The sequence below is a fragment of the Neovison vison genome, chromosome 2 (assembly GCF_020171115.1).
Source record: "Neovison vison isolate M4711 chromosome 2, ASM_NN_V1, whole genome shotgun sequence".
NCBI classification, from domain to species: domain Eukaryota; kingdom Metazoa; phylum Chordata; class Mammalia; order Carnivora; family Mustelidae; genus Neogale; species Neogale vison.
In genome coordinates, this window is record NC_058092.1 from 58,750,971 (window position 1) to 58,774,062 (window position 23,092).

Genomic DNA, 23,092 nt, shown 5'->3' on the forward strand with positions numbered 1-23,092 from the left:
CAGAGATGATTTTTTTTTTTTTTGGTCTGTTCTTTGCTTTCCCTTTGATGTTCTCAATAGGTGAACTGCTTTGGATTTTATGAGAGATATAGGAGCAATACAAAGAACATTTCCTTATTCTACCACTAAATTCACTAAAACGTGTGCATCTGAGTTCATATCCACTGTCTCCCTTCTGTGTGTTCTGGAGAACTCAGTGTGCCTATTTTAGGTCAATCTATCCCCTCGAACACTACATCTAATCCTGTCTGCCTGTTCATGGAGTTTGCTTCTATAATTACCCATGATCATTCCTAACTTAATCAGTTTCTACCATCAGTGTAAAAACATGGTACAACATCGCTAATGTTAAAAAACCATCCCAAGATGCTGTGTCTCCTTCCAGCCACCATCCCATGTTTTTTCCTTTTATAGAAAACTTCCTGAAGAAATTGTTTTTAGATGCTATCTTGTGTTCCTTGCCACTCAGTCTCTAGTGGAATCATAACAGTCAAGTTTCCAACCTTATCATTCCATTCAACTCTTACCAAGTTTACCGAAGACCTCCACACTGCTGAAGTCAGTGTCAGTATTCAGTCCTCATTTCAAGAGCCTCTGATAGAGCTTATTACTCTTACCTCTGGAAACACGTTCTTTACTTGGCTCTGGAGTCACCTCTGGAACCACATTCTTTACTGGGCTCTGGAGATATTCCACATGAATTCCCTCATGGACCACTATCCTTTCCTGTAGTATCTTCCTTTTCTTTTCTTTCAAATGTTGGGGAATCCAGAACTCTGTCTTCCGTTCTCTTCTTTTCTCTATCCATATTCACACCCTCGGTGATCTTGTCCCAGCACCTGAATAAATACAGACTGATTATCCCAAATTAATTCTTCAGCCTGGAATTGCCTCTGAATCATAGGCTACCCCTAATATCTGACTGGGTGTCTCCCTAACATCTCCAATTTAAGGTGTCTAAAAAGTAAACACCTGACTTCGTACTTTCTGCCAGTCCTGCTCCTACTCCTATAGTGTCCTCATTATAGCAAATAGCTCCTCTCTCACTGGGTTGCTCAAAAATCTTGGAATCCTCTTTCATTCCTCTCTTTTTCTGATGTTCCAGACTTAGTTAGGAAATACTGTCCTAACACTAATTATGTCAGACACTGTATAACTAAAATTCAGGAACATAATGCTGAAGGATTTTAATCCAGGCAAAGTATATTTAATTAATTATAAACATAAGGGATGAATTATTTACAGATGGGGATAGTCAGCTAGAAATGTGAATATTAGTTAAATGACATGATGTAGAATAGAGAAGACTAGATTGGGAGTTCGGAGATAAAGCTTGTGGCCTCTGATTGTCAACTCAGTTACGTGAGTGGTTGTATCAAATGACCATGCTGGGCTCTGTTTCTTCATCTGTAATTTAATTTAATTCTTCATCTGTGTTTGACTCTTTAATTCCTCAAATTCTTTAAAGCTAAAATCCCCTTTGTTGTATATTGAAAATATACATTTCTTAGATGGTAAAACATCTGCTAAAGTAACATTCTGTATTTTGCATGGTTGGAAAACTATGTGGGCAGGTCTGGGGCAAGTATAAACTTAAATATTATTGTGGATATCTATGCTTTAAAGTTCATTTTTCCTACAAAATGAGATATTTGTTTATTCATTCAATCAAAATCATTGAAATAATTTCCGGGTGTGACTATTTTTTCTTTGGAGATACTAAATGATTATAATAAGATTGTGCCCTTCAAGGAACTCATGGCCTGGTCCTGGGAGAAATACATGACAAATGCAAGGCCAGTATGAATTGTTATGGTAAAAATAAATATCAGGTAGCATAAAGGCAGAAAAGATGAAGAGATAAATGTGCCCCTTTTAGTAGAGATTGAAGTGAGGATAAAGGATACTTAGAAAATATCTAACAGAAATATCCATCTTGAAAGCTGATATAGATATGACATTGTAGAAAGAGTAGACACAGTGTCTATGTGTGAATTTGTATAATTGTTTTTTTCATGGTCAAAGTCCATGTGTGATTTTATATAATCAGTCTATGTCTATGTGTGAATTTGTATAACTGCTTTTTTCATGATCAATGTCCATGTGTGAATTTGTATAATTGCTTTTTTCATGATCGATATCCCTGTGTGAATTTGTATAATTGTTTTTTTCTTCCAGTGCCACTTTTCTAATCCACACAGGGGAGCTAATACTTGCCTCCAAGCATTTTGGACAGTGTTGAATGAAAATGTCTGACACACTGAGTTCACTATAATTTCCTGACTCTCAACTACACTTTTAATAAATACACTAATTGATTTTTCAATGGTGATGACTAATAATTTTTAAAGACTTTGGTTATTGGTGTATCAGGGCCAACATATGTCAGACATTACAACCATCTTTGGGAAATAGAGAAAAGTAAGAATAAAGTCATGTCATTGTGTTAATGTAAGATTACTTATTATTCTTTTTTGGGAAACCTTTATTTATTCTGAGATTAAGCCTTGCCTAGTTCTTTGGCTGTAAAATATACTTTCTTTTATGAAAGATTGATTAAGGAGATGGTTGATTGATTGATTGATTGGTTTTAAAATAATATCTATACTTTATAAAATACAAAGTTAGCAGTTAAATGCCTGTCATAGAAATATTTTGAAAATTTAACATTTTTTGAAATTTTACTAAATTGAAAAATTATGGTAACCATTGAGTAAGAACATCTTCCATATGATAAATGGGGTTCTACATAAGTAAAAATGAATTCTCATTTTAAAGATACATTCGAGGGGCTCCTGAATGGCAGAATCAGTTGAGTGTTCCACTCTTGGTTTTGGCCCAGGTCGTGATCTCTGGCTTGGGGGCTCAAGCCCTGGATTGGATTCTGCTCAGCATGGAGTCTGCTTGAGTTCTCTCTCCCTCTCACTCTACTCTCTGCCTCCCCCCCAATCCCTATCTCTCTCTCAAATAAATAAATCTTTAAAAAAAAGATATATTTGAGATATATTCAATATCCTCAGACGTTAATAAAGCCATATATTTGCAAGGGATATCATTAATGATTTAAAATAAAAATTCAAAACAGTTTTAATATAGTTCTAATCATTCTATTCATTTACTCTCTCACTCAACAGCTATTGAACACATATTCTGTGGCTGGCATGATTGTAGGTGTTTAATTAAGCTCTGAACAGGAAAGACTAGATCTCTGTCCTTATGGAACTGATACCTCAGTGAACGAGGTAGACAATAAACAAGCAAATCATATTTAATATATTATTATCATTACATCAAGTTACTTGCAGGAGAGTAGTTGGTCAGTGCAGGACTTAGCTCTTACAATTCTAATATTCTCTGGACAAATTGTTCACGGCGTTTCAGAAATTGCTCAACTTGCTAATGAACCTATATAGGAAAGGTTAGTTTCATAAGAGTAAGACTGCCTCAGTTTCAGTCTCTCTGGGACCTTTATTAGGTAAAGTCTGAAGTTCACTTTTCTCCATCTATAAAACGGAAGTGAGAGAACTTTGAAAGGTAATGATTAAAACACATCTTGGTTAGTGCTCAAAAAATCTTAGATGCTATTACCATTATCATTAAATATTAGTTTATATTTATGCTCAAGAACAAAGAAAGTAGGGTGTCTTAGCACAACATAATAATAACATGAAAATGTTATTTTCATAATAACATTGTGAAATAATAACATGAAAATTCTGGTTCCTTGACTTCGACTACTTACTGGTTGCTGATTCATAAGAGACTTTTGTTGCAGAAAAGTTCAAGATACCTGTTTTGACTTTACGGTTATGCATTGACCAAACAAACTCCAGTGAAGTTTACTTTTGTTATTTGATAACTTTATAAAAAGCATAGCTGTTTCCTGGGCAGCTTATTTCCCTCTCAGCAGTGTGCCTTATAACTGCATGAAGTCACTGCCACTCTGTCACTCTGATTACTTGGTAGACTTTGGACAAGGAGCCATAATATATATGAAGGTGCAGCTTGCATCAATGACTAAGATGATCTTAAAAAAAAATAATAAGATGGCTAGGACATCCTATGTGTTTTCTTTTTCCATTTTGTGATCTTTACTTCCCATTAAAATGTAGCAGCAAAACACTGATTTTTAAAATTTATTTTGTGTATTTGATAAATATTTAGAATGTTTACTGTGGGTCAGGCTCTCACTGAAAATTCTGAGCTTTATCTGACAAATAGGGTACATGTGATAACTTTACAGCCTGGAACCCTCAAGTAACATGTTTTATTTGTCAGGTAATTCTTTATTAGAAAGTCTTTTTTTATCCTTTTCCTTTTTTTTTTTTTTTTTTTAAGACAAAGAGATAGGGAGCATGAGAGCCTGAGAGGGAGAGGGAGGGGCAGAGGGGGAGGGAAAGAATCCTAAGCAGGCTTCATGCTCAGCACAGAGCTTGACATGACCCTGAAACCATGATTGGAGCCAAAATCAAGAGCCGATGCTTAACTGACTGAACCACTCAGGTGCCCGTCTTCATTTGAAAGTCTTAAAAAAAAATCATAAAAATTAGAGAAGCAGTATGAAGCAGTTGTCATGGAAAAAGTTGGAGATTTGGATCCAGATAGATCTACATCCAAATCACAATTCTTTTATTTATTAGCTATGTAAATGGCCTCTTGTTACCTCACTTTCTTCATTGGTAAAATGACAAGGATAGTATCTAGTTCGTGCAAGGATAGTATCTAGTTCATGTAAGGTAGTTGAAACTACTACCGCTCAATAGAGATCAATAGTTCATTTTCTTTCTGTTCTTGGACTACAAGGGTGACACTTGAGTGTAGGTATGGGTGTGCTTGATTCATTCATTCATTCATTCATTCATTCATTCATTTGGTTCATTCACCAAACAAACAATTTTTGAGTGATCCCAATGAGGTAGAAAATAGGGATATTTGAATGACCACATTGCAAAGAGAGCCACTCTGCTCAAACAGTGTGACTCCCATGAGGGCTCACCAGTTCCTCAGAAGTTGGGGGAAATCAATGCCATCCAGTACAGCCAAATAGGAGCCAAGTGTTGTTGCCCACCAAACACTGGGAAAGTTGGAAGAGCTGACATTTTTATTGTGGGAAGACTGCTTGAACAAAAATGCTTGTTGATTACTAAGGGAATACATTAAAGTGGTCTTCTGAGTTTGATTTTTCAACATTTAAAAAGTTAGGTAAAGCACTGTGGAAAGGTGGAGCACCTGGGTGGCTCAGTGGGTTAAAGCCTCTGCCTTTGGCTCAGGTCATGATCTCAGGGTCCTGGGATTGAGCCCCGCATCGGGCTCTCTGCTCAGCAGGGAGCCTGTTTGCCCCTCTCTCTCTGCCTACTTGTGATCTCTCTCTCTCTCTGTCAAATAAATAAAAAAATATCTTTTTAAAAAAAAGGTAATGAATCAAATTTTGGGGTGATAGGTGAAGTAGTGAACTGAGCCTGCAGCCTGAGTGATGGGTGAGATACGATTGTTGGACATGGATAACAGAAGTGTGTGTGTGTGTGTGTGTGTGTGTGCATGTGTGTTTGTTCTTCTGAGAAGGACATAGATTCCCCAGACACTGCAGGGGATTTAGGTATACTTTTCCCCTTTGCTGTTGCTTAAAGGGTAGGGCGAACCTTGAAAAGAGGAGCTACCAGGCATGAGGAAATTTTTAAAATGAACTCTGGTGTCACTTGTGGGAAGTGGGCTATGTCCTGTCTTCTATTTCCCCAGTATCCTGAAGAAAAATTCCTTGACCTGATTAACAATTATAATTCAGACCATGACAATTATGGTTCACAACATTAAAAATAAACAGTCTATTTTTACTCCTGTTGTTCTAAGGATCATGCTGGATGCTGGGGATACAAAAATTAAAAGAGCACCATCTCTCTTAATTGTGCTGCATAGAGGTTGGGGGAGGGGTATAGACACATTAATAAATAAATACAATACAGTGTTACAGATTTTATGATCACTATTGCTACATGTTATAGTGTGGAGATAAACATGGAAATGGTCACATTTTTTTTTTTCTGTCAGTCAAGGTTAAGTCAGAAAAATAAAAGTTACTCTGTGTATTCCAGTTTTGAGTCATTAAGTGAAAGAATTAGAGGCTTTATTATCTTTGGAAAAAATGGGGAATCATAATTTTTAAAAATAGCTACCAATATTCTTAGCCTAGGTGACCGGAGTATATAGGTCTTTAGAGTTTATTGGGAAGCCATTATAATATTCCATAATTTCTGGGAAGCTCCTAGTAAGTACCTTACCCATAGCTGTGAAGTAGGTGATCCTTAAGAGCACTGGGGTGGTTTTCAAAACCTGTGTCTCTTACCAGCTTTCTCCTCCACCCCAAAGTAAATATATTTACATACTATCTACCTTAATTTGATTCCCAGTTTTCTCTCTTTCAAAGTTCTTTTTTCCCTTTTATTTTCTTTGCTCTATCACAGGTTTATGCCTCAGTTAAGAAACTAGTTAATGCCAGAGACCTATTAACAGAAGATGCCAAAAATATCCAGAAGAGGAATTTATTCTAAGGAGAGAGAATCAGTGCATACTGATTAGATTCAGAGAAAGTAGGCAAGGTGGGCAGGAAGGGAATGACTTAGATACCACCATGTCGAGCACACAGATTCATCTTAGATTGAATCACCGAAGACTTGCCTGCTGTAGGGCAAACAATTACAATAAGAAAAAGTGAAATTCTCAAAGATCTGGGCTGGTACAAAATGGCAGCACCGTGGTCCAGTCAACTTACACAGTGATGAGCAAGGTTAGGAATGTATTAAAGCTTACTTACTAAAGCTTACTTATTAAAGCTTTGAAAGCTTAACTATTAATGTTAAGCTTAATTCAAGAAGTATTTCTCCTGCTCCCAACTTACAAGTAAAGAACCTGTATTTCAACGAATGGAAGTTTGGAGAAACTGGCTTTGAAGGACCCTTTTCATAGTCAACAAAACTCTAATGAATTCTCCACTGTTTCATTGGTTGTTTTAGATTCCTCCTCCTGTATCCTTCACTCACTCTGTGTTAGGCACACTGACCTATTTTCTGTTTCTCAAATGCCAAATGTGTTATTTCATATTCAAGGCCTTTGCACTTGCTCCTTTACTTTCTTCTGATCCTCATTAAAATACCACCTTCTCAGGGAACTCTCTCTTGAACCGTACCCCTTACCCTCCAGCCTGTGGCATAGTGAATATGGGTGGCATAATGAATATGTCACCCATGATTTCCCCCAATATTGAGCACTTCCTCTCCTCATTTTGATAGTGGCTCAAATTGTGAATCAAATACAGATTCTAATTCTTCCAATGTAAAAAAAATTTTTTTTAAGGCTTTTTTGACAGTGGAGTACAGATACCACTAATCAGATGGAAGGTTTTAATTTGGAAGGCAGCTGTGTGACAAACAGGTTGAACACAAGCATTCATTGTGCTAATGCAAGTGTCAGCAGAAGCCATGAGCTCCTGGGTTGGCAGGAGAGAAGACAGCCTTGCTGAGGGTGCAGAGGTTAATGACAGTAACAGTAGCAGCAGCAACTTCCCTGTGTGGTCAGTTTTGTAATATAGCTCTGAGAGTGGTTCTTGTGTGAACTTTCTATTAGTCTTAATAAATTCCTTCCTGCTGAGACATCTAGTAGCGTCTATTGTCTGCAATTAAGACTCTGACTTATAAACATGCATTTATTTTTCCTCATGACATCTCAACTAATATTTACTTGATTGCGGTGCTTCTTGTCTACTAGAATGTATCCCGGTATCTAGAAAAGTGCCTGGTTCATAATACGTATTTGGTAAGTATATGAAGACTAGAAAAATGGGCTAAACATGACAGATCCCCTTTTGATCTCTAGATATTTTTAGCATTGGTGTTAGTTACTGTTTATTACGTAATTGCCCCAAATTTTCATGACTTAAACTTACAAATATTCATTATCTTAAACAGTTACTATGGGTTAAGAATCTTGGAATGACTTAGGTGAGTGGTTTTAGCTCAGGGTTTGTCATTAGGTTGCAGTCCAGAGGTTTGCAAGGGCTGCAGTTATCCGACGGCTTGACCGGGGCTCAAGGATTTGCTTCCAAGATAGCTCACTCATATGGCTGCTGGCAGAAAGCCTTAGTTCCTTGCCGTGTGAGCCTGTCTTTAGATTGCTTCAATGTCCTCATCATATGGCTTCTGGCTTCTTCTCAGGAGCAGGTAATAAGAGAGAGAGAGAAATACAATATATTTTATGACCTAGTCTCAGAAGTGTAACACAACACTTCCATCACATTCTATTCATTTGAATCACTCAGCACTGCTCACACTCAAGAGGAGGGGAAGTAGTCTTTTGAAGAGAGAAGTATCAAATAATTTTGGACACATTTTAGATTTTATTTATTTATTTGAGAGAGAGAGTGAGAGCATGAGGGGGTTGCAGAGGGAGGAGCAGACTTCCTGCTGAGCAGGGAGCCTGACATGGGGTTCGAGATCATGACCCAAGCCAAAGGCAGATGTTTAATCGACTGAGCGACCCAGGCACCCCATGGACACATTTTAAAAGTAACACCACTAAAGCATGCAGTGAAAAATGCTGTCGGCTTATTGCCCATCTCCTTCTTGGACTGCCATCACATATTTCTTCATCTCCTTTCCCTTAGTAATCATACTCCAATATGCCTATCTACAATACCATATTTTCTGTCTCTTTGAGGTTTAATTTGGCCATGTGATAAAGTTCTGGGAAGCTGCTGACTCAACATGAGATGAACTCTTTTCATAACTCTGTTCTTTCCGCCTTCCTGCTCTTTGGAATGTGAACATGATGATGGGCTCTCCAGGAGACCCTCTGGACCCTAAGCAATCTTTCAAATGAAATATATAAAGCACAAAGTGGAAAGGATGAGGATTATGGAGTCACCAAAAAAGCCTGAGACTGACTACCTCTTCTGTCTTGCTTAAACCAGTATCAGTTTGGGTTATTTATAGTCAGACTAATTCTGATACCTGTATGCTTGGGTATACTTCAAGTGATTTATCTTGTCTATTGTTTATTCTCTGTCATGGGAAATTGTCCTACCCCACAGGAACTCACTGGTGGAGCTTAAATGGAAAGTCTTTGATCCCAGGCTAGGTCTGTTTCTACCCTGTCACACAGATTCCATGGAGACAGAGCGAAGTCCTTTTCTAGTTATATCGTGGAAAAGCCAAAAACTACTGAAATTTTCTTTCTGTTCTTTAGATATGAGGGGTTTTGTATCACAACAAACGAGAAAATCTCACAAATTCTTTATTAATTTTGGTTTTAAGTGAGATGAATATCTCTCGCAAGAGAGATATTGCTTCTCATTTTCATTCTGTCTGCTGAGCTCAGCATTTGATCCTATATGCTATACATACCTTACAGTGATTATTTCTAATGCTTGTGGCCATTTGGAACAGTAGCACATTTACTATCTCCAGTTACAAAGGAAGAAATCAAGCCCTGGAACCTTGCTCCAGGTCACAGAGTTCAAAAGTAGCTAAACATGGATCCAAATCAGGCTCAGAATGACCCTAGAGCCAGTGTTCTTTCCACTTCGCCTGCTCTTAAACTCCACTGAGATCTTGCCGGACACAGTTACAGTAGAAAGTATAAATATGGATTGAAAATTACAATGTAATTGCCAAATTGGCTGACTTCAGCAAACACGGTCTTGGGAATCCATCTGTCTACATTTTTTTCTTAATAGAATTTGTTGAAACCAGATCAGCACATCCTTGCTAGTGGGGGTCATTGGTCAGGATATGGGAATCACTTCATGAAAAATAGTGTTTATTAAAGTAGAATTTTTCCAGAAGATTGTGTTTTAAGTGAAAACACTCAGTGGTAAGTGGTTAGAACTTGCCCACCTCTCTCCTCACCTTCTCCTCAGGTCCTATCAGATGGTCAGTGGCAACCACAGTCATGCCAGGTACAGTGAAGGCTGTGAGGGGCAGAAAGGAGGAGGATGGAAGGCAAAGAGAGATGGTAGGAACATTCAAATATATTTCCACCTAGCACAATACATTTTTTCATTATGTAATTTGAATTAATATTTTATTTAACTTTCACATGCCCTAATGGCTAGGTTTTATTAATCATATTTTATAAATGGAGAAGCTGATGGCCAGAGAGTTTAAGATCAACAAAAGCATAACTGCAGAGAATGATCAAGTTAATGTTTGAATTCAGAGTTGTCTGATTCCAAAACTCGTTCCCCTTGTACTATATCATGTTACCTCTTCAAAGGCAAAATAATAAGATCATGTGTTTTTATCTTGCTTTATATTTACATATATTCTCTCATTTACTTTCATAATAATTTCATAACATGGTTGCAATGGTTAATTTTATGCTTAAATGTTATTCTAGATGTTTCCGTAGAGGTATTTTTTAGACAAGATTGACAGTTAAATCAGTAGACATTGAGTAAAACAGATAATGTGGATGGGCCTCATCCAATCAGTTAAAGGCTTTTTAATAGGAGAATAATGATCTCTCCAGGGGAAGGGGCATTTCTGCTAACAGACTGTCTTGACTTGAACTACAACTCTTCTTTAAGTCTCCAGTCTGCCAGCCTACCTTGCTAATTGGGGACTTGTCAAGTCTTTCCAATTGTGTCAGCCAATTCCTTAAAGTAAATCTTTCTCTCTTTCTATATACATACATCCTGTTGGTTCTGTTTCTCTTAAGAGCTCTAGTACAGTAGTCATTATTACCCCTTTGGAGGATGTATAAAGAGCTTCAGAGAGGTTTAATAGTTTGCCTCTTAAACTGGTGAGCTCTCCAAGATCACACAAGTAATAACTGGAGGACCTGATACTCAAAGTCAGTTCATTTGTCTCAAGCCTATTTCTTTTTCTATTTTTCTGAAATTATTATTTAAAAATTAATAAACAGTGAAACACAGTTTATTAGTTTCTATGGCCACTCTAACAAATCACAACACACCTCGTGGCTTAAAAATCACCACTTCATTCTCTTGCAGTTCTAGAGGCCTCAATTCTGAGATCAGTTTCACTGAATTGAAGTCAACGTGTGGGTAGGGCTTGATGAAGCCTCCAGGAAGAGAATTTATTTCCTTGTCCTTTTCAGCTTCTAGCCGCTGCTTGTATTCCTTGGTTTGTGACCTCCTTCTTCATCTTCAAAGCATATTACTCCAGTCTCTGCTTCCCTCATCACCTCGCCTTTCCCTTGTCTGTGGTCAAGTCTCCTTTTGCCTCCATTTTAGAACAGCTGTGATTATATCTAGTTTACCTGGATAATCCAGGATAATCTACCCCATCTCAAAATCTTCTTTTTAATCTTATCTGCAAAGGCTCTTGAGCTGTATAAAGTAATGTTCTTTATATGTTCTGGGGATTAGGAGTTCGGTATCTTTGGGGGCCATTTTCCGCCTACAACACTCAGATTTCTTTCTATCTCTTTCCCTCTTCTTCCTTCTCTCTCTGTAATATATCAGTTAGTTTTAGTTTGATTATACAAATGTGTTTACTTTTCCTTACTTTCTCATTTACCTTCTAATTCTATTATGAAATAGATTCAGATAAGAGCTCCGAGCAGGAGTGGTTAGAAATACTGGAACAGAAGATCTAGAAGATTGTTGAATTAGAATAAACACATTACATCTGTCCTCACAGAGTTACGGGTTTAGAATCCATAGACATCCTCAGAGCCCTTACGCTAAGCCTTCTCCTCCTCTAGGGCAGTTTATCAAATCTACTCATTAGCTGCAAGAGTGACTGATGATGAGTAGCATATTTTTATTTGCTTCCCTCCTATTTAGGACAATGACCAAAATGTAGGAGTTGGGTGGGAAAGGAAGCAGAGGTAACTTGAATCCTCGGGCTTTTAATCAGCTCCCGGATGGCTGAGAAATCTGGAAATCTGATGCATCTGTGGAGGAAAGCTTGCTTTGCTCCTGTGGGCTCTTATTTCCTTCATCCTGAAGAAACCCCCAGGGCCTCGGTTACTCAGATCTCATACCCGTCCAGCAAATTCTCTGGTGTCAGCGCTTATTCTCTTGGCTTCAGCAGCCTCCTGGGACCTTGGGGGTTGTGTCTCAGCCAGACAGAACCGTGCAGAGACAAGAGAGCTTGAGCTCTGTGGTTAGAAAGATTCACCCAATCCACCACTTAGTATGTGGTGTCCGTGGCCTTAATATGCCGAGCTCTAACTCTCCATCAGTGCCACGTGGATGATAGTATCTTTTGCACAGAGAGTTTGGGAGGATTGAATACAAGCAAAGCTATCATTATCACCTATCCTCCTTGTATCCCCTCGCGGCCTTTGATCTATTTCTGCACCTGCTAGAGTGACAGGCAGAATAAAAAGCACCAGATGTTCCATATTTAGAAGCAGACCTGTTAGTGCTGCTCTTCTTTGCAGAAAAAATGCTGGCAGGGCTAAAGGCGAGTGAGAGGGCTTTGACAAAATGGTTGTGATGATATAATGATTTCCTCCTCAACAGCCATTGCCTCTTCTCAGCTAATAGAATCCCCGTTTTGTCCTGACATTGGGCGGCCCTGGCAGCCTGCAGACGATGGTGCCTGATGAGTCTAGGCCAATCATGGTTATTAGCCCTTTTTTTTTTTGGTCAGTAATTAAGTCACGAGTGACTGTGTGATTTGTTTCTGCTGGATGAGACATCAGGGAACTAAGGGAACTTCTCTGAGGAAATTCAGGCAAAGATTCCCTTCAGTTAACCTCCCATTCATTTCTTTGGTGAAGGAGTATGGGAGTCCCATCCTAGGGTTATGGGGGAGGCTGAACACGTGACACCTGACCCTGGACAGATGGGAATGACAGCAGGTTATTCATTACATATACTCACAGCCCAGGGGAGGAGGACACCGTGCCATGCAGGGCCACATGGGGATTGCAGTTGGCAAAACAGAGTGGGCAACCAAGGGCCATAGATGACAAGCTTTATAGTTTTTTTTTTTTTAAGATTTTATTTATTTATTTGACAGAGATCACAAGTAGGAGAGGTGCAGGCAGAGAGAGAGAGAGAGGAGGATGCAGGCTCCCTGCCGAAGCAGAGAGCCCAATGCAGGACTCGATCCCAAGACCCCAGGATCATGACCTGAGCTGAAAGCAGAGGGTTTAAACCACTGAGCCACCCAGGCACCCCGACAAGCTTTCTAGTTTTAAGACAAGTGTGGTGCTCCCTGGTTCCTGGGGGAAGATGTGATTGGATTGCTTGAATAGTTTGGTTGGCTGTCAGGCAACTAAAACTTGTTACTTAAGGATAACCAGGAATTGCGCTGGTCACCTTGATAAAGAGGATTGTTTAGCTATAGGACCTTATCCATGGGAACAGTGTGGAGAGGGAACTTTTAGGCCATAGGAGGCCCTCCTAGTTTCTCCAGATGTTAAGACAGCACATAATAATTGGTCTTAATTTTGGGCCATGCACCCTACTGACTTGAGGGAGGTGGGAATGGGCAGTGGAGAAAGAGAAGAGAGAGAACCATTCTTTCTTCCCTTTGGGTATTGTCAAATGTAAACTTGATGGTTGTAATTAGAAGCATAACATCAATTGTGCAACTGTGAAAAGAAACATTGTAGATATTCCAGGGACTGGGGAAGAAAAAAGAGAGCAAGGCTCGGTCCCTGACGGATTCTTTGAAATTGCTCAACTTTCCCTGAAATCTTCTATTACCAAAATTCTTTTATATAGTGATAAACTTCTACTGTTGAACATCTCTAGTCTGTTATTCTGACCCTTGTGGTTGAAGTATCCTGACAGGGAAGGCTAGATGCTACTTTCTGCCAGGGACATGTTTCCCATGATTTTATGTATGTCTTTTTGTTTGCTTGCTTGTTTCAAGTTGTTTTTTTTTTTTAAAGATTTTATTTATTTATTTGACAGACAGAGATCACAAGTAGGCAGAGAGGCAGGCAGAGAGAGAGAGGAGGAAGCAGGCTCCCTGCTGAGCAGAGAGCCCGATGCGGGGATTGATCCCAGGTCCCTGAGATCATGACCTGAGCCAAAGGCAGAGGCTTTAACCCACTGAGCCACCCAGGCGCCCTTGTCACAAGTTTTTATTTAAATTCCAGTTAGTTAACAAATAGTGTCATATTCATTTTAGGAATAGAAGTTAGTGATTCATCATTTACATGTAACACCCAGTGCTCATCACAAGTGCCCTCCTTAATATGTATGTTTTTTTATAAATACCTTACAGAATATCTTTTCTCTAACTAATGTGGTGATTGTCTTGCATTGTATTATACTGTAAGTGTTCATCTTGGGCCAAAATGAAGGAGTAGAAAAATCAGAGAGAAAACTTTAATGGAAAGCTGTTGAGTCCTTCAGCCTGCTGCCCACCTCAAAAAGAAAATCTGACTTCTATTTGACTCTTTTTAAAAATTTTTATTTATTTATTTTTAATTTCTTTTCAGTGTTCCAGAATTCATTGTTTATGCACCACACCCAGTGCTCCATGCAATACGTGCCCTCCGTAATACCCACCACCAGACTCACCCAACCTCCCATCCCCTCCCCTCCAAAACCCCGTTTGTTTCTCAAATTATTTCCTTTTTCTAAGCCTCAGATTCTCCACTTGTTAAATAGACTTAATTCATATTTTTTTTTTGCAGGATCATTGCTAGCATTAGAAAGAGTAAAAGAAATCACCCAGAATGACACGAATACTTGCTCAAGCAGCTCTTGTAAGTTTGCAATTCCCATTTTAAGACCGAGAGCAAGAATTAGAAAAATCACTTTGGTAATCCACTATAATATTTTTTTTTAACATGAATCATGGGAATATACAAGTTTTCTTAAGGATTTTCAAGAGGTTCCAATGAGCAAAATGCTTTATCAGTCCACTCTAAAGAATTCAAATAGGAGAACATTAGAATGCTACACTTGTTACTTGGTCACAATTGTTAGTAACAATGTTTGTATAGCTTCAAATACCCACCAACCATGTAGTATAAAAATCTGACCAGCATAATCAGTATTAAATTATTTTACTTGTAAAAGAAAGATGAAGCAAATGGCAGTGATTTTAAATTGTACTTTATGAATATTTTCGTGGAACTGAAAAAAAAGATTTATTGATTTATGAGAGAGAGAGAGAGTGCACAAAGGAGGGGCAGAAGAAGATGGAGAGAGATAATCCTCAAGCAGGTTCCTGCTGAACATAGAGCCCAACACTGGGCTTGATCTCAAGACCCTGAGATGATGATCCTGAGATCATGACCCAGCTGAAATCAAGAGTCGGGCTCAAAACTGACTGCCCCACCAAGGCACCCCCTTTTTTTTTTTTTAAAGATTTTATTTATTTACTTGACAGAGAGAGATCACAAGCAGGCAGAAAGAGAGGAGGAAGCAGGCTTCCTGCTGAGCAGAGAGCCCGATGCGGACCTCGATCTCAGGACCCTGAGATCATGACCTGAGCCGAAGGCAGCGGCTTAACCCACTGAGCCACCCAGGCGCCCCAAGGCACCCTCTTTTCATGGAATTTTATTTACAAAAGGAAATTTGCCATATGTACAGGTAATGGAACTAGAGAGACTGTATCATTTGAATCAGGGAAAAGGAAGGGGAATATTCGGGGCATTGTTGCAAATACAAACATTGAACTGCATTCCCTAAAGAGAATCTCTTGCCTAAGAGATTGCTTTTTGTGTGGAAACATCTGTTGATTAGTCCATGAACTTCTACCTGTGTTTTATGTTCTTGATGGAAACATTTCTTCAAAAGAATTAGATTTCCTCAATATCTACTTAAATTTATTCTATCTTCTCATGCCGGCTCAAATCTGGTTACTTGCATAGTACTTTGTGGCTAGCAGAGTCATGCATATGGAAATATATGCAAGGTTAGTTATGAACTTTTCACCTTTACACCAATCCTGCCCCCAAAGCCTTATCTGCTTTAGGGCTTTAAATTAACGTTAAGGCTCTGCAAATACTATGTGACTGTAAATTAGGGAAAGTAAAATCTCTTTTGTAAAATTGGAAACCAACACATTGTAGAAAGGAAAGAAGTAGAAATGAAGAAATTCAGGTGATATTTTTTGAGTTACAGTTGAAATAGACTGTAAGGCTACATACTGACAATAAATTAGCCACTGCTCAGTAATCCAATATACCTACAGGAGTCCCAGTATATTTCTTTATATATGTAGAGTTACTCTATTACGAGAAGAGAGAATATTTCTTCTTTTCATTACCCTCAGCATTTTCTGTATGAAATGTTACTTTATGATCTAGCAAATAGTTATCAAAAATTGTCAGAAAATCCTCAACACTTCAGAAGAAAACAGGAACTATTTCCGGGAAGTTCAGAAGAAAACAAAAACTTGGCCCCAGGAGATTTCCTTATATGAATAAACTAAGAAAATGTTGAGCAAGGAAAAATACCTGCAATGATAATCTTATTGCAGTCACATTTTTCGAGATGTACACTATCAGGTGATGATAGGCTAGAGAGCTGCAGCTCTTGCAAGTATATTTTTTAAAGATTTATTTATTTTATTTTAGAGAGAGAGTGTGTGTGAATGGGGGGTGAGCAGAAAAAGGGAGACAAGCAGACTCCCCACTGACTGGGAACTGGACACAGGGCTCCACCCCAGGACCCTGAGATCATGACCTGAATCAAAACCAAGAGCTGACACCTAACCACTGAGCCACCCAGGCTTCCCTCTCCTGCAATTATTAAGTAACCAGCTTTCAGAAGGTCCTTAAAATAGGAAAGAAATTAATATCTATTGCTTGCCTACTTTGTATCAGTCACTAGCCTGGGCTGTGTGTGTGGCATGAGAGAGAGAGAGACGAGACAGAGAGATTCTTCATAATAGTCCCATGAGATGGGCAATGTTATCTCCATCTCCACAGATGAAATAATTTGACAAAGGTATCATAGATAACCATGAAAAAAGATTGTAGGTATTTCTAATTCAAATGTTTGTGACCCTTTCTTGCTCTGGAGTTTTCATGTAGGTATTTCTAATTCAAATGTTTGTGACCCTTTCTTGCTCTGGAGTTTTCATGTAGGATTTATATGTAGGAGAATTAAGTACCTAGATTGAGAATAACTAAGATAATTTAAATCATAGGTGATTTGCATTAATAAAGCAATTACCCTGTGTGTAAGGCCTCTATGGAAGGACAGAAAAACACACAAAAAGAAAAGCTAACCAAACTTATCGTCAGCTATATATTATTATTATTATAGATTATCCAATGGACTGAAACAGAGAAAAATTTTACTCACTTAACTAGGGAACCAGCATTATTGATTACTTAATAACTAGGCCTACCCTGTATATCTCTATGTTGGATTTGAGCCTTTGGGGCAAGTTCAAGTGATCAGATGAAGAATCTACTCTCTTCCTGTTATCACTGTTGATGTATAAATTAGTGCAAGGAAGGCGCAGAATGGCTTGAACTCCATCAAATGAGCTCAGACAATAAATCTCTTTGTCACCATTATTTAAATGATACTCACAAGAGAAACTTTGTTATGTATATGGATGATTTCTAAAACATTATCAGAAATATTGTGTACTACAGCCTACCTTCCTATGCTTCAGTATTATTCTCTATACCTTGGACATAGTAATAAGTGTTTCCTGGGTTATTGTAAAAAATTAGTACGTGTGGGGTGTTGGGGTCGATTCCACGTTAAAACATGTTAAACCCCTAGGGCCTGCCTGGGCCTACTTAGCGATAGTGACTCCATGTTACCTAAGTAGACATTTTGTTGTTTAATAAATGCCTCAACTGTTATTGATATCAGTTTCAGGTAACTGTTGCTAAAACACACACCTAAAACAAGGCCATTTTGTTTATATCGGTTCCAGGTAACTATTACTAAAACACATACCTAAAACAAGGCCATTTTGTTGTTTAATAAACGCCTCAACAGTTACTAGTATCAGTTCCAGGTAACTGTTACTAAAACACACAAGTAGGAGACATTCAAGCAGCCAAAGCCACATATGTAGATGTCTGTGATTGTGCCCTATAAAAACTAGCCTGTAAGACCAAGGGGCGTCGCTCTCTTCAGAGGCAGCCCTAGCCAGTCAGTCTGACTTCTAATGCTTGGCATAGAATAAAGCTTTACATAACTTTCACTTTGTCTCAGCCTCGTTCCCCTGGCCGGTCAGTCTAACTTCTAATGCTTGACATAGAATAAGGCTTTGCGTAACTTTGTCTCGGTCTCGTTCCTTTGATAACGGACCCAACATGGGGCACTTTGAACAGTGCCAGCCACACAGAAACTACTCAATAAATTCTCCTTTTATTATTTATTATTTTATTATTATTTTTATTTTATTATTTTATCATTTTTATTATTTTGTCATTATTATTATTATTATCATTATGGTCAGAGAGTAGAAGGTGCATACAAGCTGTAGAGGGTGATCATGGAAGGCATCCAAAGGAATGGTGTTCAACTAGGGACAGAAGTAAAAAGGGCATGGAAATTACTATCATTAGAAAAAATTGCTACTACATTCAGTGTTTTCCTCCAGGAAAGGGAGGAAATTTTTGAGTAAGAAGGGAGCTGCAGGATTAAATGCCACTGAGAGTTTGAGGGCCATGAAGACAGAGAAAGACCTTTGAATTTATTGATCCGGAAGCCACAGTGTTATGGGCTGAGCTGCACCTTCTCAAACTTCATCTGTTGAAGGCCTAATTCTCAGTACCTCAGAACGTGACTGTATTTGGAGATAAGGCCTTGAGAGAAATGATTAAGTTAGAATGAGTCCATTAGGATGGGCACTAATCCAACATGACTGGTGTGCTTATCAGAAGAGGAGATTGAGACTCACAAAAAGAGACACCGGGGATGTGAGCACACAGAATAAAGACTATATACCATGTGAGGACACAGTGATGAAATAGCTATCTGCAAGCCCAAGAAACCTCAGAAGAAATCACCCCTTGCTGACACATTGATCTTGGAAGTCTAGCCTCTAGAATTGTGAGAAAATTAGTTTCTGTTGTTGAAGCCACGAATCTGTGGTATTTTGTGACAGTAACCCTAGTAAAAGAATATATGCTGTGATGTTCAGAGAGAATAGATAAGCTAGAATGCACTAGTTAATGATGAACGGATAGCAAGAAATTACAAGCTATAGGAAAAGTAATGAATTTTTAAAAGATTAGTAAGATACCATGATTTTTCCTCAGAGGATTTGGTTACTGTGGGTATAACTTCTCCTATGTGACTTTCAGAGTTAGACCTTTTTTGCTTTCTTCAAAACTTATTTTTATAATAAAATAATTTTAAAACACTATATGGACAAACTACTTTTATCTGTACTTGAGTGTAATAGCTGAGTCTATCTTGTGACCACCGGGAAGTCATGGCATTTACATTTATTTATTATTTATTCTTTCACTCAATCATGCTTAATTTTTTGTTTTTAAATTTTACTTTATTTAAATTTAATTAATTAACATACAGAGTATCATTAGTTTCAGAGGTAGAGTTCAGTTATTCATCAGTTGCATATAACACCCAGTGCTCATTCCATCATGTGCCCCCCTTAATGTGTATTACCCAGTTACCCCATCTCTCCATCCTCTTTCCTTCCAGCAACTCTCATTTTGTTTCCTAAAGTTGTCTCTTATGCCTTTAAAAAAAAAGATTTTATTTATTTATTTGACAAAGATAGAAACAGTGAGAGAGGGAACACAAGTAGGGGGAGTGGGAGAGGGACAAGCAGGCCTCCCTCTGAGCAGAGCTTGATGTGGGGCTCGATGCAGGGCTCAATGTGGGGCTCGATTCCAGGACCCTGGGATCATGACACAAGCCGGAGGCTGATGCTTAATGACTAAGCCACCCAGGTGTCCCAAAAGTCTCTTATGCTTTGCCTCCTTCTTTGATTTCACCTCATCATACTCAACTGTTGTTAAGCATGTACTGGGTATTAGGCATTTGTTAGCTATGTTTCACAGATTGGTTTATTTACCTGTCTCAATGACTCCATGAGGCTATTTGTTATGGGTATCACCATTTTATAGACTGAAAAACTGAGCATAAAAAGATTAAGTTCTTCGCCCAAGTTCACAGAGCCAGAAGTGAGAGACAAACTTGGATTCAGGTCTGCCTGATGCCAGAGCTCACGGTCTTCACTGGTAAACTGTATCCAACTTTAAAACTGAATAGTGGTCTGTGGAAACAGGATGGGTCTGCACTGGTCCATGCCTCACCATAATATTCATTTGTTTAATGACAGTGTCCATTTCAAGTAGATTTTTAGTTGAGAAAGCAATATAAATGGCTTTTTGTGCTTGAGTGTTCTTGGCTCCACATCCTTCTTCTCCCCTGCCAGGATTCTTGGGAAAAAAAGTCCCAATGAATCTTATAATGTACCCTAGAGGAGAACGAGGAGAGAAGGGTAAGGGAGCCCTGTAGAAATGCAGAGTTCTGAATTACTTATTCTTCCCAGTATACAGGCATACCCATTCTTTTACATAGAAAAGAATGTAATAAATGAGAGCTCTTCATTGATGTGATGGTGAATTCCAACATCCCTGCCCTTCAGGAATTTATAGTAAAGTGGGGTTAACAAGGTAACAGCTGTGGCAGGGATCTATGCTCAAGGTCGTAGATCACATAACATAGGCACCAGGAGGATTGCCTGGGTGCTGAGGGATGCCAGAAATGTGGGGAAGCAAAAATAATAAAAATATAATAAAATAATGAAGTAAATCATGTAGGGCCTGGGGGGTCCACCAAAATTTAGAAGACTCGTATTTCCCTTGAAGCAGAGAGTGACAGAGACCTTGTTTCCTTCTTTCCTATTCTCTAGTACTGAGAATAGATAACACAAATCCTTTGTTCATATTGGAATGAATTTAATCTCTTTTGTTCCTGTAGTTAATGGAATCTGAATCCTAGGTTGAAGAAAAAAATTAAGGTTATCTATCCACTTTTTTTTTTTAAATTCAGGACATCAGAGTTCTCCTAATTAGGTGTAAAAGCATTGGGGAGGGAGCTTCCTTTACCATCTCTGGATCCAGAGCCTATTGTTTTTCACTATTATCCTACAATAAATATTTCCTGCTTTGGATTGTGTTTCTTACTAAGTTTTGGTCTAGGGTGTTTGTAGTAAACAACAATATTTATCTTTCAAATAAAGCAAGAAGCCAAGTAACAAAATCACCCTGTTCTGGGTACACTAACAGGTGGTGGGTATTATAGAGGGCACGGCTTGCATGGAGCACTGGGTGTGGTGAAAAAATAATGAATACTGTTTTTCTGAAAATAAATAAATTGGAAAAAAAAAACCACAACAACAGAAAACCACGGGGGTTGTGTCCCTGAGCTGGTGGCAGGGCTCCGAGGAGCGGTGAATGCAGCCACTGAGATTGTGAAGAGCCTCTTGTTCTTGTTGAGAGGGATAGGACACTCGGTTCATAACACACTAATCAAATCCTTGTGCTTTTACTCAGAGATGGTTGTGAATCACCCAGGAAACAACTAGAATATAGTACAGGCTTTAAAATAAATGACAAAGTTCGAAAGAGATTAAAGAAAGCAGAATTTGATAGCATAAATAACAAGTAAAAAATACCGAAAGGGTGATTTCATACTAGAAAACATACCAAAATAACGCTATGGCAATGATGGGTGTGTCTGAAATGATTTTCTGATGACAGAACCAAAGAAAAGAGTGCAAATTAGAAGTGCATCAAAGCTAGGCAATCAAACATTTTTAATGCATTTGAAAACCAACCGATTCTAGAAATTGCAGCTTCCAGTCTTGTATTTATGGTTTTCTCCCTTTTTCCCTCTTCATTTCAAATCTCAACACTTTGCCAAGAATGGAGCTACAAATAACTGATGTCTTTTGTGAGATTTCCCAGTTCCCTTGTGATTGTGTAGAACTTCCATAGATTTTTCTCTACTGGATGTAGCAACAATGGCTGAGTTTAGTTGAAAGATGTTGGTACACTCTGCTTCATGCTTCAGGCTAAGAGAAGAAGATGAAAGGAAAGGTCATTCAAAGCAAACCCAATGCTTTGCTTTCTGCTTTCAGTGTGGGTTAAAAAAGGTACAGTCTCCCAGACTTGTGTTGGGTGGAGAAAAAGCATGCCTGTAGAGGTAATTTGAATGGAAGGAAAAGGGGATGTTCGAAGACTGTTGAAGTCCGCAGCGCACCCAGGAAGCTAAACTACTTGTCCATCTTAGAAAAAATAAGGGACAAATGAAGCTGTTTTGAGATCTGAGAGCCTAAACCAGGGCAACCACCTTGCAGACGTATCTCAGTCCTTCTCCTCCTTTTCCCTTTCAGTCCCCCGACCTCTCTCTGTCTCTATCTCTCCTTGTCTCTGTCTCTCTTTCTATATCCATTTTCCTTTCTTTTTTTGAGATATTCATGAAATTTAATGAGAAAATGGAGAATTTGCTTATGTAAAGAAACAATATTTCTTAATGTTTAGTGTTTCTGTTCGTAGAAAAATTGAAGCATTTTGGCAGATTCAGATGGTATTAAATTAAAAATCCTGTTGGTTCTACTTTGTAGGATATTAAAAAAGAAAGAAGGTTTTCAAGTGTATCAGAAAAAGACAGCTAGCTGTTATGCAATTATGTAATCAGATTTGAAGTGTATGTTCATTAATCCATTCAACAGTTATTTCTTGAATACCTAGTATGTGACAATTATATGTTTCCCCCCAAACTCAGGCCATTCACAGAAGGGCCTTGATGTTTAAATAACTAATTGCATTTGATGTGTACTGTGGCATCTTTTGAAAGCATAAATGTGTTTGATGTTTAGCCCGTGATGATGAACAATTGCTTGAGCTATTAGGCTGTTCTATAAAATTGGAAATGACATGTTGGTCATATTTTGAGAGATTTTTTTTCATAACACATTTATTTTTCAGATTAAATTTTCTAGCAGACCCCCTATTTCCTCAGAGTTAATCATACACATACATCTTGCTGACAATTGCAGGATATTAAATTTAAGAAAACAAGTTTTCAGGAAATTGTCAGACTTACTGCATGGATTATTGTCCTTGTATTTTGAACATTTTCTTGATCTTTTCTTCTCTTTTTATAATTTTCTGTATCTGCCATTTGCATGCTGGAGACAGT

At 38.3% G+C, this 23,092-nt stretch overlaps 1 long non-coding RNA gene across 1 annotated transcript in view; it reads left to right on the forward strand.

The window, feature by feature from the left end:
* Nucleotides 1–1,292: 1,292 nt before the first annotated feature.
* Nucleotides 1,293–23,092, forward strand: part of LOC122900089 — a 114,825-nt gene continuing 93,025 nt past the window's right edge. The window contains exon 1 of the long non-coding RNA XR_006383172.1: nucleotides 1,293–1,362. This is a non-coding gene — a long non-coding RNA (uncharacterized LOC122900089). The remainder of the gene's footprint in view (nucleotides 1,363–23,092) is intronic.